The sequence below is a fragment of the Arabidopsis lyrata genome (assembly GCF_000004255.2).
Source record: "Arabidopsis lyrata subsp. lyrata unplaced genomic scaffold ARALYscaffold_2, whole genome shotgun sequence".
Classification (NCBI taxonomy): Eukaryota; Viridiplantae; Streptophyta; class Magnoliopsida; order Brassicales; family Brassicaceae; genus Arabidopsis; species Arabidopsis lyrata.
Window position 1 is genome coordinate 7302879 of NW_003302554.1, and position 7598 is coordinate 7310476.

Here is a 7598-nt window from a genome sequence, read left to right on the forward strand (position 1 = left end):
TGATCCAAAAGGAGCGAACTAAACCTGTTAACATAGTGCTTTGACAGAAAATAATCTATTGACTCAATGAATCAAACCTGAAATTCAAACTCCGACAAGCAAGCTAAAAGATACAACAAAGTATATGACTCATATTATGAAAGTTTCAACTTTGAATTATTCAAACAGTGGGGCACAAAATCTAGCTCGAAACTCATGAGAAAACAAAGTAAGTAAATAGCACGAAATTGAACAAAACAGACAAATCATGCTCATAAAATGGCAATTAAGAACAAATCTAGCTCGAAATTACTCTAGAGGAAAGAGACGAAACTATCACATTCAAGAAACCAAACCTAGAAAATTTGACTAAAATTTGAGTAAAAATCGACAAAATCTGAAACACCACTCAAATAAGGTTCCAAAGAAACGCTTACATAATTCTTTACGAGAGCGATATCATCTTCATCAAATGGGCGAGGATTCTTCTCGGCTCTAATCTCATCTTCACTAGATTTATGAATCTCACGAACAGCGATGGTTCAAGGACGGTAACGATGTGGCTTCTTGACTCCTCCGTTACCACCGGCATTACCAATTTCGTTAGAGACGAAATGATAAACTCAAAATTCAATCAAAATCAGAAAAACCCTAGATCCCCTTTCAAAATTAGTGGAGACTTGGGCTTTGATGGAGGGGAATTTTGCGTATAGGAGAAATTTTTTGATGAATTAGATGGGATTAGGATGGAAAAGAACAGAGACCGGTGAAGAAAGTGGAATCGAAGGTTGAGGCTATGGAGACTTGTTGATAGACCCATCGTTACCGATAGAGTGATGGAAATGGTAGCGATAGAGTGAGAACAGTGAGATCGAAAGGATGAGAGAGGGAGACCACTAATCGATTTTTTTTTAGGTCTAAGTCTGTGAGAAGTTCTCAATACGTTTTGGGTAAAAGGAGGAAATGTTTGTGAAAAGTTTTGCTAAGTGTTGGCGGAATAGGTCATTTTTGTTTCCCGCTTAAGGATTTTTGGTTTTAGCATTTATCAGGTGCTATTAAAAAGTAACCAAAATCACAAACTCATCTATTATAGCAGGTCAGGAAAATGCGCTATCGTCTAGTGCTATCAATGTGGACATTTTTTGTAGTGAGCTCTCAATCCAAATGTAAAATTTTCGTATGGTTCTATACATTTTGATAAGGTACAAATTCTTTTATCAACGTTCAGAAGGTTGATGCGTAAAGATTGATTTCACCGGATAGAAATATAAAATTTTTTGAAACAGAATTGTTTACAAAAAATTATATATTTAAACATATATGAAAATAATTAATAAATAAATTGGAAAATTAAATAAAGTAATTTCAAAATATTTACAAGATATCTAATTTTGTTTTTTTATGCGGATTATAAAATTTTAGTTATAAACCCACATATACGCGAATCCAATTTTTTCTTTTTTATAAGGGTTATAAAAGTTTTAATTTTAAACCCGCGTATACGCGAGGCTTAATCTAATTGATTACATAAAAATTTGTTGTATCTACTATACATTTTTCAACACTTTTAAGGGATCCTAATCGGGTCGGATTTTGATTTTTGCAACACTTTTAAGGGATCCTAATCGGGTCGGATTTTGATTCAATTTTGACCCGGAAATCTCAATCGGATCTTTTCTTAAATTTTGGCAAAATTTAAAAACGGAATTAATTAATAAAATCTAAAATATATAAAATATTTTCTCAATTAATTATTATATCTAAACTCTTTATTTATGGTATATTATTTACGATTTTTATAGATAAGGAAATCAAATATGATGATTTAATGCTAATATAACAAATTTGAGCTAATTTCCTAAAACCTCTCTACCTAATTTATACATAAATATATGATTCTCATTTTACTTTTATTTGATCTTATATTTATATTATTTGAATTATTATAAAATATATGTAGTTAATAAAACCTTAGATTTTTTCCTGCATATGCTATGATTCAAATTTTTTGAAACGGACTACTTAATCAATGAAGAAAAAAAGTATGTGTGTAATATATATTAACATTTTTGAAGAACAAATTTGCGCATTTAATTAGGTCGTTTTTTTCTCTGACCCGGAATTGAATCATTTAGATCTTTCCTTAATTTCTACAATTATCCAAAGCGGGACCGTATACTACGGGTGAAATCCTAAAATTAACAAATCAAAATACAATTATTTAGTATTTTAAGATAAAATTATAAATTGTTTTTACTGGTTGGTCCAAAAACACACACTAATTTAAAAATTATATATATATATATATATATATATATATATTCCCATTTGAAAACAAACTTTTAAATTGACTCGAATTATATGTCTTTTAAATAAAAGTGTTATTAAAAAAATAACAAAATGATGTTTAATTTCACAAGACGGGAATATATAGTGAGACGGGTTTGGGTCGATATTAATACGGACAATATACCACGGGTAAAATCCTAGAATTAACAAATCAAAATACAATGATTTTAGATAGCATAAATAAGTTTACGAGGGGTTATTGGTTCATGGATTTATAAGGAATTAGAAATCCAAACAAAAATCATTTGTTATTCAATCATTGATTTTAAAATCCTAATTAAAATCATGTGTTATTGGTTCTATGAATTATAAATACTAGTTAAAATCCTTTGTTATTCGTTTAGTCATTTGTTTTTGGATTTGAGAATCCAAATTATGTTTTAAATGGATTTGAATGGAATTGAAAGAGAAAAATAGAAGGATTCAAATCCATGGGTAAACACATGTTATTTCAAAATCCATATATCTTGATTTCATAATTAATAGAAATTTTCAAATTCTATATGGATTTACAAATTAATAAACTTTCTTTTAGCATCATTTTGTTTATTTTCATTACAAATGTTACATAACTAAAATCAAGTGAAAATATTGTCAAATATCTAAAGTTTTATATAATTCGATTTAGTACAATTTTTTTATTTTATTTCTAGTTGATAAGTTTTATAAAAGATGTAACAACCATAGCAAAACCTTACACCTGATCGAGACGAAGAAGAAAGCGACAAAAAAAACCCTCGATTGAGACTAACCATATTATTGATGAGTCCTGACTAGAAAAAAAATGTATTACTACGCATCCATTGCATATATCCGAATGTTAACACAGATTTAATAGAAGTAAAATACAAGAAAACGGATAATACAAAATGTGAAAGACAAAAAACCGACCAAAGAGAAACTAGTAGTAATAACCGACCAAAGAGAAACCGGATTCTTCATTTTCTTCTCTAACACGGCTGCATCCTAGGGAGTGTAATCGGAAGAGTTTCTCTTGATATCTTTCGGAGCTCACTATACAAAGTACAAACCATTAGCATGTTAGCCTCAATTCATTGATAAAGTGAGCAAGTACAGTGATAAACAATATAGTAACGTACACATCATTAGGTTCCGGAGAAGAGGGCGGAGCGAACACCTCCACCTCCGGAGAAAAAGATGGCGAAGTGAACATCTCCACCTCTGGAGAAAAGTGTGGAGAGGGCGGAAACAGAGATCGAAACAGAGAAACTAATATGATTAAGAAGATTGTACAAACAAAGATACCAATCAAACAAAGAAATAGAAAAATAGCAAAGAACATGTCATAATCCATTGAAGAGAAAAGAGAAGGGAGTGAAGAAGACAAACGTGAAGAGAAGATAAGTACGTAGTTAGTCAGATTATAAGGAAGTAGTTAGTCAGATTATAAGAAAATTTAATTAATAGGGAAGATGAAGGTTTAATAAATACTTCAATGTAGGGACGATGAAAGACAATGTAGATCGGCTATAGCTTTGCCCATGGTTTTAATGCATTCCCTGTTGAAGTGAACATATTATCTTAAAAATCAAAACACCAAAGTTTAATTTTAATGAATGTTTTTTTTTTGGGTCGAGTTAATGAATGTTTATATATATTTGTAGATGACTTTATTTATTGGATATGGTGGAAGCTAGTCGAGCTTTTTTCAAAAGATGATTTTTTATTTTACGTGTGTTTTAGTTGAAAATAGGGGTGGGCAAAATATCCGAAACCGAACAACCGATCCGAACCTGACTCAAAATTATCCGAACCGTACCAAACCCGATTTTCTAAAACACCCGTCTGTGAGAATGAAGCAATTGGTCCGTAGACACTTTCCAAACACTAAAATAATTTATACTAAAAATTGTGGAATTGAAGAGAGTGCTGGATGCGAGAGCGGAGCGGAGAATCTATGTAACTGAAAGAAGAAGAGAAGCAAATAAAAAGGCTGTGCTTAATGTTTAGGATGATCATATACACGTTTGTCATTAGTGTTCATATAGTGTTTGGTTGACTTAATGCTTGAATCCGAGGAAATGCTTGTTGACCAGGAGAATCCGTTGAAGGCTAAAAGATCTTTTCGGAAAGCGAACATAAGTCCTGTTGATGTTAGGAGGGAGGAAGACGCCTCTAAAGGCTGAAACTCTTGGAAGTGGTGCAGGTATTTCATTAGAGCATCATGCTATCTTAGAGAAGTTTGATTCACTAACAGGTGATGGTCATCGTGACAAGTGTTTGGGGAAGCTTCTGGAGGCAGTCCAGCACATATTTTATATCCCTGAGAACAAACAGGCTGGCAATGATGCAAAGGTGGGTTCAGATGGATCCCATCATGAACAGGATGAGAAAGATACAAAGACTGAGCAGGAAAATCCATTAACAAACTTTCAATGTAAAATTAAAATGGCGAAAAGGTGGATGTGTATGGAGAGTGGAGGTACTTGTTCCTGTTTTGGTTGTGTTTCTACTTTCTTCTTCGTTTTCTCACTTTCTACGAGTTCTTTATTTTTCTCTCTTTATTAAGGTTGAATTTTATTATTTTCTTGTATCTTATGAACAATGTACATTAACTTCTCTTTTTTTTTTTGTGTTTTTGTCTCTGCTTTAGGAGTGCATATAAAGCTTGAGAAGGATTGATCGGAGAACCTGATAAAGTTAGGTAGGGATTGAAGCCAACGGTCTGTGCTCGTTTTCTTACCTTAGGATAGTTTTTGGGATACTCTATCACAAAATAGGTAGTTATGCATCTATTTTCCTAACACAAACAACAAAGAATCGATGTCACAACAATAAGGAAATGAAAAATACCAAACCAAACTGAAGCAATTGATTCGTAAAAAGGAATGAAATCGCAGTAAACCGAGAATCCAAAAGAATCAAGAAGCAATTGATATTTTTAAGAATGTGAAAATGCAATTTGATTCCTTAAAGCAAGAAAGTTGACTGAGATTCGTTATTGCTGAGCAGACCAATGTGGGTAGGGGTGGGCATTTGGTTGAGTTGTTTTCCAACCCGAATGGTTCGGTTCGAGTCGGGTTTATACCGAACCGAACCGTATCCCGACGGACAAAAAGCTAGGTCAAATTTCTATAACGGATCAACGTTTTCCAAGCAGATCTACGATCCATACAATAACCTAGGAAAAGAAATCAACACTTGGGGAAGAGAAACTTACTGTAGAGAAAACGAAACTGAACGGTTGCTTGTAAGAGAAACAAACACAGAAATTGATAACCGAGTTCACGGCTTAACCGCTACGTCTCGGGGGAGATCTCTTGCTCCCAAAGGAGATTACAAACACACACACCACTTGACTTGTAATGTTGTCTTTGGTTTCAGGTACAATCTCAAGAAGAACAACTCAAGACTTTACTGTTCTATTTTTAGAGATAGAAATCAAAAGCTACTACAGAAACAAACACTGTTGCCTTAACCAAATTCGAGGAAGCCAAGGAAGTGACTAGAGATAATTCAGAGAAGATTAAATTGTTAAAAAGGAAATTGCTCAAAAACAACAGCAATTCCACATCCTTCATGACTTAGTAACCGCTTCAACTGAAACCGTTTTTAATTAATCACATGTTTCTGAGGGAAACACTTGAAAACATCACATGTTTCCCTAAACAAAATACCTAAAACCACATGTGTTAACCCAAAAACATCACAGACACATGTCATACCGAAAAAATAGTTCACCCTCTCAGAACCACACTTGCAAAGATGCATATAACTACCTATTTTGTGTTAGAGCATCCCAAAAACTATCTCTGCTCTAATCCAAAAGACAGACACTTACCTAAGACGTTTTTTCAAACCTAACCAAAACCTTACGCAACCAAAATCAGGTTCTCCTCAGCATGTCCGTACAAACCCTGGCTAGCTCCTACAGGCAGTGACAAAAAATGGAAAAGAAACGAGAAATTAGTGTACATTATATGTTATAAGAAAATAATAAGATTCAGCTTAATAGAAAGAAACATAAAGAATTCGTAGAAAGTGGGAAAACGAAGAAAGTATAAACACAGCCAAAAACAGGAACAAGTACCTCTTCAACTCATGATACCATGCCCAGTCCCCAACCTCTTCGCCATTCTTCTGTGGCTTAGCTTTGATGGTTTTTACCATCGGTGGAATTAGCTTTATCACTGGAGGATGATAGAATATAGTGTAGTCTTGCTCACTATGCCAAAAAACCAAAGGCAAAACCGGTATCAGAAGCAACTTCATAGATTTATAATCTACAAACTGATTAAATGTTGGAGATGCGGTAGGAGAATACCTCAGTGGCAGCCTTGGAGAAGACATCAGAGGCATCTTCGGAGAAGACTGTCCATGCTCACTCATCTTCAGCTTTTCTTCTGCCTCCTTGTCGAACTCATCCTCCCTGTGCCTTCTCTCAGTTTCTGCCCTGCAGAGTATATTTTACATAGACTGAGGTAGGAGAAAAGGAAAGCAAGAAGGGTCTCTTCTCCTAGAATCTAGCTGTGGTAAACATATCAATAAAGAGGAGAGTCCTAAAGTGAAAATTCACAACAATTATGAGACTACTTTCCTAAAATGGAAATTTTGTTTTCTATATATATAATTTTAAACTTCATGCCTATGACGTAGTTAATACTTTGTCCTATTAGAACTTCATGAAAAGTGAAGATTTGTCCCGAAACGCTTACGGTATGATACGATGAAGAAAATCAGTTACTTTTGCCTTCTACAAATACGAAAAAAACAAGGAATGGTCCATCTACTTTTATCTCCTTCTTACCATATTTGTAGACGAATCTCATGGTTGCCAGAAGGAGAAGAGAGACGGGTCGGCCGAAAAGAATCATTGGTGGATGCACAAGAGCTGGTCCCCGAGTCCGCCATCTCCAGGAAGGACTCCTCCGTCGCCGGAGAGGCTGGAGAAGTTGGAGAGGAGGGTAAAGAACGAGAAAGGAAGTCGTCTTTTGATGTTATCGAATCCGAAAGATATTTTGAAATTGTGGGATTGTGGGATATGATTTGGAAAACAACGGCCGATAGAAAAAGTAGAAAGAGAAGTGCAACAACGAGATTTTCGGTGGCATTCATCTTCGACGGAAATGGCGAGAAAGATCTAGGGTTAGAGAGCGAAATTGGGGATAATTATTTTAGAATTCCTCTGTTAATATCTGTGTTAATATCTGTAAATGGGTTAATATCTCTCAATGGGTAAAAAAAAAAAGGAAGTTCTGTGTTAGAATTCCTCTCAATGGGTTAGAGAGCGAAATTGGGGATAATTATTT